This window comes from Gadus morhua, chromosome 7 (assembly GCF_902167405.1).
Source record: "Gadus morhua chromosome 7, gadMor3.0, whole genome shotgun sequence".
NCBI classification, from domain to species: Eukaryota; Metazoa; Chordata; class Actinopteri; order Gadiformes; family Gadidae; genus Gadus; species Gadus morhua.
The window spans coordinates 1,378,829-1,394,555 of NC_044054.1; the positions used below are offsets into that span (position 1 = coordinate 1,378,829).

Genomic DNA, 15,727 nt, shown 5'->3' on the forward strand with positions numbered 1-15,727 from the left:
AGCACCTCTTCTTCCTTCTCCTCATCCTCCTCCTCCCTCTTCCTCTTTGGTGCAATCTGTGGCCGGTGGACCAGGCCCTGGTGCTTCGTGCTGATGTCTGGGTCCAGACGAAAAATGGTAGCATTCCGGATCTGAGTAACCTGGAACCCAACCTGAATCCTCATCTTCACCATCTTCGACTGGGGGATCGGCAGTTCAGCCAAGAGGGATTTGAGGTGTTCGTAAACGACATACTCCCCCCTCATCAACATCCCCACGCATGACAGGAACGTGAGGACAATGATCCTCTCTTTATCCGCCATACGCGGGGAGAGCCGCTGTAGGAGCTGCCGCATCCATGGGAAGCCATTTTCCCTGAACACCTCGATGCTCTTCGGGAATGAGAGAGACCTGGCCTCGATCTCCCTACAGACCGCCTCCGTCAAGCCTGCTGCCCAGCTCTCGGCCAGGGCTCCAGACTAACTTTTTCCTTGGGTGCACTGGTGCGCCTACATTTTTAATTTGGGTGCACCAGCACGTATTTATGGTGCACCCAAGTTTTGAGTTGTTGACGGGGGGGGGGGGCAACCGGGCAGCTGCACCGGTTGCACCGTCGATGTTTACGCCATTGATTAATAATATTTTGACCATTAAATAAATGCCTTAAATAAATGCCGAATCTGTATCTCTCATAAAGAGTATCGTCAGACAATGCCAAGGGATCGGTTCTGTCCCGAAAAACCCTCTGTCTCCGGAGAGACGCCTGTACGATAAGTGCGCCGGGGTCCATGGGAACACCCACAAATGGTGACGCCATTATCGGAGGAGGGGCTAGGAAGCTGCGCACGCCGATATAAGTAGCCGATCTCCGGGTAGACTCGCTGGAAAGCTGCTCCCGACCATGTTTGGTTGTATCTGTATCACCACCAATGGTGATACAGTGACGCTTTAAGAGATCGACTTTCATGGTACTGCTAACCCATGCTTTCAGCTCAACATACCTCGCTAACCCTCTAATCGAGCGTCGTAGTACAGGCCCCTGGATTGGGCTTTGCGGGTTTGTTTACCGGCGTTGCTATTGTTACCGGTCTTGCGTGTTCCAACGGTTTATTAGGTATCTAATAAATCGCTGTCTAATCAATACTTCATTCACTGCCGTGGTTATTACAATATTATGAATAGACTGCTCTGTAAAATAAATAAATAATAATAATTATACCAGATAAATTTTCAGTCGCACCGGTGCGCCCAAATAAAATATTTGGTCGCACTACCCCGAATTCTAGGCGCATGTGCGCCCAAATTAGGCGCACTCTGGAGCCCTGCTCTCGGCACAGGGCTTTTGCCCGGGCCTCAGCACCTCCACAAACCTGCCGTCTTCCCACGAAAGCACTTTCTTCTTTCTGATGTCCCTGAGGGTGTAATGGGGCAGGAACTTCAGGTCGAGCTGGTCCAGGCCTTGGGTCAGCAGGTCCTTAATGTCATGTCCTTGGGCCTTGGCAATTTCCCTTGCCCGACCAAATGCACTGGGGTGGCGGAAGGAGTCCGTGTGGCAAGGTCCTCTGTCACCTTTTCCACCTCCAACGACTTGGCAACCTTGCCCGGTGGTTGCGGTCCCTGCAGCGCCCCACGGCGGGTTCGAGAACGTCTTCAAGTAGCAGTCCTCGAGGAAGACCATCCACGTGCACCCCCCAGCACCGGAACGGTCCCCTCGATGGACTCACAAAATCTGAAAAGTCTCTATCCACTCTGCTTGCTCCCTGTCCCCGGTCCAGTTTCTCAGGGGTGGCGGCTCGATCCCAGCTGCTGCAGCAGAAGGGAGGGCCTGGGCAGGGAAGCCTCTGTAGTGGGTGAGGGAGTTGGCGTCAATGCTCGCGGCCCCCAGGCTGACGGAATAGACTGTCTTCCTGGCACAGCGGGTGGCCCCAGAACACCTCCTCCAGAGCCAGCTCAGCCTGGTAGGCGGACCAGGTTGAGAGGAACCCCCCGAGTCCCTTGCTGTTCCTCAACAGGCCGGTTAGGTTCACCACATAGTGGCTGGTGACCGCCCTCAATGCGGTCATCACCCCACTCCCGTCAGCAAGTGTCCTTGAAGGGGACCACCAGCAGCCTGGTCCTCAAAAGGCACCGAAGCTCCTTCAGGCCGAAAAGGCTCTGCGGTTCCAAGGACGCAGGCACCCCCTCCACGCCAGCCCTGTATTTACAGACCTGCTCCAGCCTCATGGACATCCGGTTACCTGTTGCATGTGCCCGCACACAGCAATACAAGGCCCTGAAAGGGTGGCTGTGAAGGGCCCTTGAAAGCTTCCTGTGAGGGCTGTCAGTGTACAGCTGCAGGAACAGCACGTTCGGGGCCTTCAACACGCTGCTCAGCTCAGCAGACCAATCAGCATCCAGGCTGGAGGCAAAATTGGCAGCCTGAAACATGGACATGCAGCTGAACAGCTGCCCTCGCTACCCCACCAGTTCCTGCAGCCCCCCCCCCCGAGACCACATGAGGTGTGTGCCCTCATCTGCACTAGAAATAGTGAGGCCAGCATGGATAGAAACTGCCTCCACTGCTTCCCCGGCGGCCATTACCTCGCAATACCAGGGCTCCTCCGACTTTTGGCCAAATCTGCTGAGGATTTTCAAGATTTGGAAGTCCAGGTTCTCCGTCTCCCCAGCAATGGCCTCATCGAGGATCCCCAAGAGGAACCTCTGGTCCTGGGGCAGGACATCCCACTTGGAAAAATCATAAATATTGTTTTTCCTCACTGTGGCCCTACCTTTGTCCTTCGGGCCAAGTGCCTTCACTCTGTCCTTTAAGGACAGGAACACTCGTCGCTCCGGAAGTCATCCGTGACCACGTTCAATGGCATGACTGTGAGGTTCATAAAGAACCCCCCGTCTGTAATGGCTATGTAGGTGCCATGTACATGCCTGAGCATTCGCTTCTCCTTTCCGCTGAGCCCCGCAGAGTCAATGTGTTTTTTGATGAAGTGGTAGTGGGGAACCACCACTGGGGGCCACTTCATCGTCAAAAAATTGACCCCGGTATTGAGGGCGCTGAGCTCCCTCACTTCCAACACAATCCCATCAATGTCGAAAGTGAATTCGAGGGATGCCATCTCGCCATCAGAGCATGCCGCTGATAGGGGACAAACAACCTCCTCGTCTCGTAGAAATTCTGAGGCCAACTTGGCCTTCAGAAAAGGTTCCAGCACACTGCTGGTGTTGTCCGCAGCAACCTCAAGAAAAGCCGGGACTTCCGGCTCTGGGTCCTCCCAGAGCATCTTTTACCTGCAACCAAATCTACCCTCGGGTACAAATAAAGTATACTTACCTTACCTTTCTTTTACCTGCAACCAAATCTACCCTCGGGTACAAATAAAGTATACTTACCTTACCTTACCTTATGCCGCGTTTCCACTGCAGGGTGCGGAACGGATCGGATCGCAAAGGGGCGGTAGGGAGGGGGCGGTATAGCCCAGCTCAGTTCCGAGGTCGCGTTTCCACCGCCGACAGTACCCTTTGTGGTAGGCCGGATGTCGATCGCCGTGGCAGCTACGTAAACATCGTAAACAACGTCTTCCTCCGCAAGAATGCAGACGAACATCTCCAACTCCTTGTTCGCCCAAGCAAGCTTTTTTCACGCCCACTTTTGGCGGTGGAAACGTGATCCGACCCGCACCTTTGCGATCCGATCCGTTCCGCACCCTGCAGTGGAAATGCGCCATTACCTTACCTTACCTTAATTATTATAGCACTCAAAAAATTAGAGATATAGTGATGAAGGATGTCAATCTCAGAGCAGAGCAAAAAGCAGCTTGTCTCTAGCCGGTCTGTAGACTGAATGAGCCTGCCTGCCTGCCTGCCCGCCCGCCCACCCGCCCGCCTTTATCCTTGTATTTTGGATTTTAAAGCCGTCAAGCAGACGGTCCTTCCCCCTCTCTCCGCACACCGTCACCTCCAGCTTCCCGAGGGCCAGCACCCAGCCACCTGCTCTTGCCCGCCTCCAGCCGCCTTGCCGTTTCCATCTCCCCCGCTCTCTCCTTCTCTCCTTTCTCCTCCCGACTCCCCCGCAATACTCCTTCCTCCTCTCAACCCGCCAGCTTTCTCCCTTTTTCTTCCGTCCTCCTCCACCTCACGGTCCTGCTCCATTCTCCGTCCCTCCAAGCTCGCTGCCTGCCGGCACTCATTTCTCCCGGTGGCTTCACCGAAGCTAGGCCCCGGATCATTCTAGCCTCCACAGTAGCAAAAGAACAAAAAATACTGGAAAAATATATATATATTAACTCAGGGCGATCCCCCAACAGTCTACGACTGCGGGGGACGAAAAAAACACAAAATAACTGGGTTGTAAAACCAGATAACAACACTCCAAACAACTCTCTCTACCCCGGAACAAACAATTCACCATGCGGCTATCCAAAAAAAACACTACGTACTCGACACTGTAGGGGGCGCCAGGGTGGTATGGCCGTAAGCAATTATAAACTTGATTAAGCTTTTATACAGGAGGAGGACGTAAGGAGTGAGAGCGCTGCCGTGGCCAGAGACGGGACTTGTACAGAAACAATGATTAGATCCATAATGAATGAATGAATACGTTATTCCAGACTCAGAGTTACATATTTGAACGCAATGCATTACACTGCTTGGGCGTCATCGTTTGCGTGATCTTTTGAAGAAACGTAGCGTTGCAAATCCTGGGATGGACTAAGGTGGACCGCCGTCATTGCAGCTCTCTGCTACGTCACTACACTGTCCACATGTTTCACAAATAGAGTTTGAGGAGACGTCGTCAGAGTCTGTATGTTGCTTAAATTCTCCAAAACAGTGGGCGCTAAAGATCAGCGCACGGTAGGCCATTGCATCCAATGAGCTCGAGTTGAAAAGTAATAATGCTTACAGCACCTGGTATTCCCAGGCGGTCACCCATCCAAGTACTAACCAGGCCCTACCCTGCTTAGCTTCGAGATCAGACGAGATCGGGTGTGCCTAACGTGGTATGGCCGTAAGCAATTATTGTCTGGACCATATTAGCTTTTATACAAGAGGAGGACGTAAGGAGTGAGACGTTATTCCAGACTCAGAGTTACATATTTGAACGCAATGCATTACACTGCTTGGGCGTCATCGTTTGCGTGATCTTTTAAAGAAACGTAGCGTTGCAAAACCTGGGATGGACTAAGGTGACCGCCGTCATTGCAGCTCTCTGCTACGTCACTACACTGTCCACATGTTTCACAAATAGAGTTTGAGGAGACGTCGTCAGAGTCTGTATGTTGCTTAAATTCTCCAAAACAGTGGGCGCTAAAGATCAGCGCACGGTAGGCCATTGCAGCCAATGAGCTCGAGTTGAAAAAGTATAATGCTTACAGCACCTGGTATTCCCAGGCGTTTTTTTATTAAAAAAAACTACATATCATTTCACACACCGTCCCATGTACACATAATTAACACAAATATATACATATAACATCAAACAGAGACAACAAGAAAAGGGGTACTGTGGCTTAGCTGGTGAAAGCGCCTGTCTTGTAAACAGGAGATCCTGGGTTCAACTCCCAGCAGTACCTACACTTTTTGCAACAGCATCATCTGGTGTAGATGTGATAAAAGTGTTTCTTGCAGTTTAAAAAAACGGAATTGTCCCAACTGGCAATCTTGCTTGTGGTTGTAAACTTGCAATCCATCAATGCAATAGACTTTCCATCAATGACAACGGCGGCAGGCAAGCAAAATTCTCTATAAAATGTATGACACCCCAGTGCCAACTGATGACCTATTTGTCCCTTCTATCGTTAAGCAAAGCTTCAGGAAACGGTTTTACATATGTACAATTGAAGTAACACAGGGGACTTCTCTCAACGGCAAAGCGTATGCTTCTCATGTAGAAGGCCTGAGGTTCAATGCCTGCCGTCTCCAAGATGTGATCAAAGCTAGCTTCAGTCAATTTGAAGACTATTTCAAAATTAGATCAAGCAAGGCTTAACCTACCCTAAGTGTTCCAGACTCTTCCTGTTCCAAAATGCCAGAGAATTGGAACCCTAATAGTGTTGTATACTTTATTGCGCATGCACATTTATTTTCATAATGCTTTACCTAAATAAAAAAAATAGGCAGGTAATTGCATTGAATAGCTACCTGACTGCTGCTTATCCCCAGACATCTAAAGTTCCATTCAAGTTATTTAAGAGTAAAATGAATACAAGTGAGACAGACCTTACATTACCTATATCAGGGGTGTCAAACTCATTTTCACAAAGGGCCACTAATCACACTAAGGGCCGACATGGAGTTTACTGACATGCCTTCTTTTTAATCCAAAAAGTAAAAATAACATATTTATGAAATATTGTATACAACCTGCGTAGAGGGTCATAAAGGCTAGCAGGGCTGTCACTTTTTATTCGAAGTTCGAATATTCGTTCGAAGGTGGGGTGAAAAGTTTGAATTCGAAGTGTAATTCTCCATTCGAACTGCGTGTGCTGCCGTCTCATAAGAACTTCAGACCATTTTAAGTAGTCTGCTTTCGATCCAGCAGAGGGCGCGCTAAAATTGTATATCAGTTTGACCTGTTGCCGACCCTCTTGGCCTGGCTATCTGTATCGAATAGGGATGTCCGATATTGGCTTTTTTGCCGATATCCGATATGCGATATTGTCCAACTCTAAATTTTCGATTCCGATATCAGCCGATACCGATGTCGATATTTGGGTTATTTTTCCTCAAACCTAATTTAGGTAACATTACATATCTCCTGTTGTGGAATTAACACAACATGCTTAATGTTATTGTGATGCCCCACTGGATGCATTCTTGAATGCAACAAGGCTTTCCAAATGTTAACATTGTCTGTGCAAAATAAGAAAAATACTTCAACTTAATTTAAGGGAAAAGTGCCATGTTTATTTTTATTTTTTTAATGGTCTCAGACAACAGTTTGGATTACACTCTCCCTGAGATAATCTTGACAATGCCCACAACAAATAGGGCAAACTTGACTTCACAAATGATAAAGCATTGTACCTGAACAACTATATGCAACATAGCAGTATGTTTCTTTAACTAAAACTCAATAACCTTAATTGAATAAATGCACAAATATGAGTCAATTACAATGTGCACTGTACTGCACAATTTTGAAAACATTTATTTGAGCTATAAAAAAATAAAAAAATAAAATAAAATCGGTTTTAAGGCAAAGAAAATCCGATACCGATATTGACAGATATTAAATTTTTATGCTAATATCGGGCCGATAATATCGGTGGGCCGATAATATCGGACACCTCTAGTATCGAATGTTGAATCAACATTCGATACAGATAGGCCAAGAGGGCTTTGAAACAAAACGTAACTGAAGAGAACGCGAACCGAGATCGAATGTATTCGAATGTATTCGAATTAATTATGGACATTCGAAATTCGTTCGAATTTCATTTTTGGAAAAAATGACAGCCCTATAGGCTAGGTTTCATTTCAACATTTTAGGGGACAAATTATAGGTGGGGGGTATGGGGGTGCTCCCCTAGAAACTTTTAAGCGTCAAACACTTAATTTCCTGCATTCTGGTGGATTTTTATTCATCTATCTGTGCCTGCAGATAGTCTGCATCATTTTATAGTGGAAATATTTTTTTTTCTGTGAAGGAAAAGACAACATTCAGGTTCCTAAAGAAACAACTATTATGGAGTATAATGCAGTAAGGCTCTCAGGCATCCTGGATTTTTCAAAACTTTCTGCAAATTGAAAACACATCACATGTTTTGGGTATTTCTTTTTTAGGAATCATGACTCAGCACCAGTGTTAACTATTTATGACACTTAACATTGGTGATGAAATGACAGCCACCATTGGAATTGAAAAGGGTGGGCAGCTAGCTAGTTAGCTAAATTGTAACTTAAGGTCAAAGTTGGAAACAAATCATGTTAGCATTCATCCTTCGACATGTGACACAATCAGTCATCAATATTGGCATGCTATTTAGCCTCATAGATTGGCCTATTTACAGCCCACAGAAAACTGACATATTTTCTTCAATGCAAGTTCATCATTGTCGGGGCCGAGTGGTTAAGGCGATGGACTAGAAATCCATTGGGGTCTCCCCGCGCAGGTTGGAATCCTGGCCAAACGGTTCTATTTGAATACGATCTTTCATTCCCGTGTTCAGCCAACACATACACATATTACGGTGAAACTACATGAAATCAGTGCAAATATGTTAATCTAAGCATGTAGAAGGCACCATATTTAAAATCTGGCATTATCTGGAAAGGCACTTAGCAATCGATATTTTCTGACAACATGTTCTCCAAACATAAAATGTCAATATTTAAAGGTCTGATAGATCCGAAGACTAGTGTTGTCAGGTCCAGGTGCAGAATGCCATGGACGAGAAAACCCTTGGTGTGTTCCGAAGCAGGTTTAAAATGTAAATTATTGAGCAGAAAGGGGATGTAGCTCAGTGGTAGAGCGCATGCTTTGCATGTATGAGGCCCCGGGTTCAATCCCCGGCATCTCCATTTGATTGCCCTAGAATAGTCAGGTGAGTGCTATTTTAATCAAATGAGGTCACGCAATGCTTAACCTACCAAAGATGTTGCCGAATGCTAATGTTCGAAACAAGTGAGAGAATTGAAACTGTGTTGTCGTCAACGACACAGGTTCGTGCGATTTCAAAAGTGCACGCTTTTGTGCGCTCAAAAGCTAGTGTGCGCTTAAAAGCTAGTGCCGGTCAACACAGTGATATGAGTACGGTACGTTTATGCACTAAGTGTTGACAGCCACAGAAGAGAAAAACATTGTTGCGTCACGACGAAGATTCAGGCCTGCCGACAAGCGTTGGCCAGTTCTGCTGTCTGTACGCAGACTACTTCTCTGAGAAATGTATGATACGGTACTGCCAGTCGATAACCGATTTCCCCTCTTGTATCGTTAAGCAAACTTTCATGTATCGGTTGCCACATGTGCAATTGAAGTAATCTGTTTTCGGCTCATCTGTAAAGCTTCTCATGTAGGAGTGCTGAGGTCCGATCACTAAGATGTGATCAAAGCAAGCTGTGGTCAAGGGTTTAGGACTATTTCACAATTTGATCACACAGCCTCAAGAGTTGCAGTCTGTTACTGTTCGAACAACTGATAGACTTGAGGTCGATAAGCACCATTGTCCTGGCCAAGCGGTTAAGCTGATGCACTAGAAATCCATTGGATCCCCCGCTCCATGATTGAAATCTGCCACACCAGTTTACCACCTCTGCTTTTAGCAGGCAGGCCAAATATCTTCATCTCTTAGGATGGCCTAGTGCAAGTCAACCTATTGATTGGCTGTATCATTAAGCAAAGCTTCAGGTATTGATAGTAGAGATGTACTGATTATTACAAAAAGGGGGTGTAGCTCAGTGGTAGAGCGCATGCTTCGCATGTGTGAGGTCCCGGGTTCAATCCCCGGCATCTCCAAATTGTAGTGAAGGTGATGCGATGATTATGAATGAATCCCTTATATAAGGTAGAAGTCAAAAATAATCAGATCACGAAACATTGCTGAAAGTTACTGTGTAATGAATCTTTAAACAAATGAGGTCACGCAATGCTTTACCTACCAAATATGTTGCAGAATGCTAATGTTTGAACATGATAGAGTAATGAAATGTCGAAACTGTGTGGTTAAGGTGATGGACTAGAAATCCATTGTGGTCTCCCCGCGCAGGTTCGAATCCTGCCGTCAACTGTACAGGTTAATCAGTGTATGTTTAAGGGACTGTTTAAAGGATCAACACAAATATGTCATGGTACTGCAGACATCTTTCGTTGTCTTCCCAATCATTTGCTGAAGCATTTCTCCTGAACTGAGAGGGGTGCTGTGGCTGGGACTGTCATAGTGACTGTCTAGTTCACAGAAGAGGCAGTGTTCTAATCACATCAGTAAGTTGTATAATGTAAGTAACCTACTCAATTGGAATTCCTTTAGCCGCCAGTTTTGAGAGCTTAACACATGATCGGGTCACGCTACATGAGACCTTTTTCATTGGTGTCTCAAGTAAAGAATACAATAGGGGTACTGTGGCTTAGCTGGTGAAAGCGCCTGTCTTGTAAACAGGAGACCCTGGGTTCAACTCCCAGCAGTACCAAGCAAAGGCAAGCAAAATTCTCTATAAAATGTATGACACCCTAGTGCCAACTGATGACCTATTTGTCCCTTCTATCGTTAAGCAAAGCTTCAGGAATCGGTTTTACATATGTACAATTGAAGTAACACAGGGGACTTCTCTCAACGGCAAAGCGTATGCTTCTCATGTAGAAGGCCTGAGGTTCAATGCCTGCCGTCTCCAAGATGTGATCAAAGCTAGCTTCAGTCAATTTGAAGACTATTTCAAAATTAGATCAAGCAAGGCTTAACCTACCCTAAGTGTTCCAGACTCTTCCTGTTCCAAAATGCCAGAGAATTGGAACTCTAAAAGTGTGTTGAGTACCTGTCACTGAATGGACTGCCTAACAGTTCCTAACAAAGTCCTAACAAGTCCTAACAGTTCCTAACAAAGTCCTAACAAGTCCTAACAAAGTCCTAACAGTTCCTAACAAAGTCCTAACAGTTCCTAACAAAGTCCTAACAAGTCCTAACAGTTCCTAACAAAGTCCTAACAGTTCCTAACAAAGTCCTAACAAGTCCTAACAAAGTCCTAACAAGTCCTAACACAGGCTCCAAACCAGTGGGGCAAAAGAGCCAATCAGATCCCGAGAAATCTCTGGGTCGACGGACGTGACAGGTCCCATTCAACACCGTCGGATGACTACAGTGTTATCTTTCTCCGAAACCTTTGACGCTAATTTATCAGGTATACTTTTAGCGATTTACAGGAAGCTTGATGAAAAAGACATCATAAGTAAGTATACATGCGATCAGTCCGTACGCGTTACAAATGCTTTAAAAATGTTTCCCAAACAATGCTAATGGAAGCGATCTCTGCTGTTATCTATCCCGTATATATGCTATGATTAAACAGGGAAATCGGGAAATCGCTGCTTTTACTATACTGTAGTACATGTGTTATGTCAGGGGTAGGCCTATGCATATCCTATTTCTGAAATCTTGATCGGACTATAAACCGTGCCTTTTTTCCCCATTTTTCGAATCTGCGGTTTATATAACGGTGCGGCTAATCTATGGATTTTTACAGCTAACGGCCACTCGGAAAACTAGTATTCGAAGTTTAAATCAGTAAGCCTACACATCATTCCATTTAGCTGCTGCGGTTTATACTCCGGTGCGCCTTATAGTGCGGAAAATACGGTATATAGTTTTACTTACAAGGTACACATCTTGCTACTGGAAACATTGGACCCGACGCTTGTATGTGTTTTAATTATGTGTGTATTATAATTGATAATGCCTAATTTGCATTCCGTCTTAAATGTTTTATATTGTTTTATATATGTGTGTGTGTGTGTGTGTGTGTGTGTGTGTGTGTGTGTGTGTGTGTGTGTGTATTTATATGCGTATATATATGTGTATGTATATGTAGTGTGCTGTCTATGTGGACCTTCCTGTGTCTTGAATAAAGTTATAATAATAATAATACTTGAATGATCCGTGATGAAGTAGTCTAAGCCAGGATATTTACAGCTTTTGCCTTATAACAGCTGTTTTTCATGTCCTTATCTTTAGAAATGACGAAGACTGGGAAACCAGACTCACACTGGGCAGGTGTGATGACCCTCTATGCTCAGGGGAAATATACATTTTCCACAGGCCAGAGACCGGGAGGCAGGAGATGGAGGGCGGTAATACAGCGTATTAATGCTTGTCCCTTGACCCCCTTGTTCAATCAAACTCCCCGCAAATATGATATTTTTGGGAAAAAGATCAACTGTGAGTGCGGATATCATGAGGTAGGTGGTATTATACAACAATTGAGTTGTATATATGGAATGTTTCATTTGTTTCAGATTTGACAATAGACATCCCATGAATTGTAATATCCCAGGACATTCCCAGTCTGACTTTTCAATACAATAATCTGGTGTTTTAAGGTTAATTAGTTGACAGTAGAATTGTTGTATAAAAGGAATATATGCTTATGTACTCGGCCTCCGGCCTTGTGGCTACGGCCAAACAACACGCGGTGGTATATCCATTACAAACACCACTCATGCTATATTGCTTAAACATTTTTATCTGTGATACAAATGTACTGGAAAAAGGTTGTATTTGATGTCAGTGTCTAACAGTGTGAGTACATAATTATTTGGATGCAGACTACTGTCTGGCTTAAGGGAAATGTACTGTAAATGTAAACCCAGTTTTGTTCTCCCCAGCCACCAGAGAAGGCTGGCGCAGCATCAGCCAGTTCAGGTCAGCTGAGTGCCCCGGGGGCAAGTGCTGCAGCGGGAAGAGCTCCTGAGGAACCAGCCAGTGCAGCGGCAGAGGGGAGGGCTCCTGGTGAACTGGCCAGCACAAGTGCAGCAGCTGTAGGTCAGGAAAACCCCGCTTTTGTCACGTGCTCGCTGTGTACTAAGGAGGTGATGGGTGAGGACTACACGCAGCACCTGTCAGACTACCACGTCCAGGAGCGATGTGAGCAGTGTGGCACAACGGCCTGGGGACTCGTTGGATTGTCGGAGCACATTGAGAGTGCTCACCATTTGAGCTGTCCAACAGAACCAATAGATGTTCCGGCTCCAACAGAACTATACACAACACCGGCGCCACAGCAACACAGCAACCCACCAGTTGTTCCCGTCCCTGCTCCTGTCCCTCCCATAGCCCAAGAGACGTCACCGGCGGCACCACAACAACAAACACTATCTCTGCGGCCTCCTCAAGTGAACTGGCTGAGTTTTCTGCCGAAGCAGTTCTTAAAAGTCATAAATCAGGCTGACCGGGAGTGGATCGCACAGATCCTATATGACCGAACAGGACAGCTAAAACAAAAGCACACTCAGAACTGGTACCATCCTCCAAGCCCCACTAGATCCACCTCACCTCCAGATCCACTGCACTACTTTAGGCAGCGGATGTTCCTGTGGGCTCCAATGAGGATGTGGAGCATCCCTCTTAAATGCACGTCGTGTAAAAGGAAGATGCACCACTCTGGCATTTACACCAAAGTGAGAGAGGTGATAGATGTGGACTCCAGGTATTATCTGATAGGTGGAGACTACCCAAGGTGCAGCAAATGCATGATCCCTGTCTGCCCTTGGAGTAGTGAGATCTTGCAGCAGCTGGATCCCTCCCACCGTAACAAGTTTCCTGCTGTCCTAACGACACAGCAGGCACTTGACAGGAAGTGTGTCACAATGTTGCGACCACGCACGGTAGGGAACAGCTCCAGCTACTCGCAACAGGTCTTGCAGGAGGTGCACAGCGAGGAGTGGGCGAGGCGTACTATCGACTACCTCACTGATTGTGAGGTCCATAAAAAGTTGCGCGTCCTCACCCAGTCCGAACCTGTATATCAACAGCCACCCACCTTCAGTCGTCTGCCCCTGGCTCAGTGGTTTGAAACCGTCCACACGAATGAGGTTCTTGGCCACCTGGAGGAGTTGAAAGGTGTTATAACATCAACTTATGGCAGAATCCTAAAGCTGGACTCCACCAAGAAGGCAAAAGTTAACTGATGTAAATTTGTTCTCATTCGTGTTTATTAGTATGTCCAATGATTTGCTAATTTCTTCTGTAGATCACTAAAAAGCTGGCAGGTGGCATTGAGAACACGGCCACGTGGATGAGCAACATCGGCAATGAACTTGGCCAAGTTCTCAACTCAGTGCTGACCACTGGTGAGGGGGCTGGCCTTGATGACCTGTGCCAAGGCGTTGTCCGGAGGTACAGGGATGCTGGTGAGCCAGAGCCAGATGCCATATATGTGGACAGGGACTGCTGCAGTGAGTCAGGTGTGTTGCCTTCAATTTGTGCTGGGATGTTTCTTATGAATTTGTTGTTTGATGAATAGTTTTAGCAGTATATTAATGAAATTGGTAATGTGTTGACTGGAAACAATCTGAATTACATGTATTTATGGCGTGTTGTTTATTATAGGGGAGAGCCCAGTTCTCACTTGGTTTCGTCCATGGACCTTCACAGTGAGACTGGATGTGTTTCATTTCATGAGGCGTTTTACCAATGGCCTGACCACTGAGCACCATCCACTATATGGCACATTCTGCTCAAAACTTTCCAGCTGCATTTTCAAATGGGACAAAGCAGACATTGAAAAGTTGCAGCAGGCCAAGAGGGCAGAGCTGGTGAAAAAACACCCGGGTCACAATCCTACCCACAGCCAGGTGTTAGCGAGCATCACCACCAGCGAACTCGCTAAGCACTGCCGCAGGAAAACGCGAGGGGTTGAGGAGACTCACGCCCTCATCCAACAACTGTTGGACTCCATGTGGGACCTCACAGACACCACAGGGTTATCGCTCATCAACCAGGAGAGCATGTCTCGTGTGTGGGAGGTGCAGCAGAAGCACTTGCCCTGCATCCAAGATCCAACTGGTGTACAGTTGTACATCAACACCGGATCAAAGATGGAGAAGGGGGATAAAGCACTTGACGTCCTGAGATGTGCCAGAGGGTCATCCTCTCTCTCTAGCTTTCATAAGCATCAATGCTGTTTCATCCCAGGCAAGTTGAAACACTTAACATTTAAAATCCTTTGTTAATGTATTAAGATATGATCAAGCTGTGTCTTAAGTATTAAAATCTGCATTTATTATTACACTAATGTCCATGTTGCAATGTATTTTGAATGTTATATCTCCCTTGTGAGTCGCTTTGGATAAAAGCGTCTGTTGAATGACTAAGGCCCAATCCCATTTCTACCCCTTACCCCTTACCCTTACCCCTCCCCCTTGTTTTGAAGGGGTAAGGGGGAGGGGGAAGGGGAGGGGGTAAGGGGTAGAAATGGGATTGGGCCTTAATGTAAATGCAAGTTGTTTTAACATTCTTTTTTTTCGTTTTCATTAACACCTTTTTCTTGCCAGGGTGGAGATGTAATGCTCTGCACACGCAAATGTACATGCTAGAGGGGTTGTCCAGATGGAACATCAATCGGGCCCAGCAGGCTCTGAATATGAGTGTCACGTCACAAACTCGAATTTATGATGTTCGTCTGATGTCCAGTGTGAACGCCCTCAGCAACAGAGTCCTGGGAAGTGCACTTCTTCAAGAGTTTACACCCCCGGGTAAACCTACCGGTAAGATTCTCATGGCAACAAAAGAACAGATGCTGAACAATATTCTATTAATGCCAAACTGCCAGATCATGATGGTTACACTCACTCTTTCTACTTCAATCTTATTTTTCCTGGTGACTACTTATGGCAGGTGAGCTTATTGCGGTGGAGTATTTGCTGGCCCAGTCCAACAGAGGAGATCTGCTGAGTGCGCCTGACGCAATTGGCGCCAACCTGCCAGAGGGGCCGGAGGAAGTTCAGGAGGATGAGTTTCCTGATGAGACAATACCTCCGGCCACTGATATTCTTTTCCCGTCTTCTTCTCCGGTAATGATGTGATAGCCCTTTGATAATCTATCAGAACATCCTCCTCATCGTTACCCGCTTATCCGGGGTCGGGTCGCGACCTATCTATCAGAACATTTTCACTGTAAATCTAATTTGATAAGGGTAATTCCTTTGTGTTACATGGGCACAACAAAGTTCACCTCACTGTACTCTCATTCACTTCTTTCAAATAATTCCCTTTAGGAACCTACGGCTGAAAGTGAAGGTGCATCTCGGAGTCCTGTCAGCTCCCCATTT

At 46.3% G+C, this 15,727-nt stretch overlaps 5 non-coding genes across 5 annotated transcripts; 4 read left to right on the forward strand and 1 right to left on the reverse strand.

The window, feature by feature from the left end:
• Positions 1 to 4,866: 4,866 nt before the first annotated feature.
• Positions 4,867 to 4,984, reverse strand: LOC115548066 (5S ribosomal RNA). Its single transcript, XR_003977503.1, has one exon. It is a non-coding gene; the product is annotated as a 5S ribosomal RNA (ribosomal RNA).
• Positions 4,985 to 5,469: 485 nt separating this feature from the next.
• Positions 5,470 to 5,543, forward strand: trnat-ugu (transfer RNA threonine (anticodon UGU)). The gene has a single exon. It is a non-coding gene; the product is annotated as a tRNA-Thr (tRNA).
• Positions 5,544 to 8,421: 2,878 nt separating this feature from the next.
• On the forward strand, positions 8,422 to 8,493 carry trnaa-ugc (transfer RNA alanine (anticodon UGC)). Its single transcript has one exon. It is a non-coding gene; the product is annotated as a tRNA-Ala (tRNA).
• Positions 8,494 to 9,355: 862 nt separating this feature from the next.
• trnaa-cgc (transfer RNA alanine (anticodon CGC)) lies at positions 9,356 to 9,427 on the forward strand. The gene has a single exon. It is a non-coding gene; the product is annotated as a tRNA-Ala (tRNA).
• Positions 9,428 to 10,024: 597 nt separating this feature from the next.
• Positions 10,025 to 10,098, forward strand: trnat-ugu (transfer RNA threonine (anticodon UGU)). Its single transcript has one exon. It is a non-coding gene; the product is annotated as a tRNA-Thr (tRNA).
• Positions 10,099 to 15,727: the final 5,629 nt, after the last annotated feature.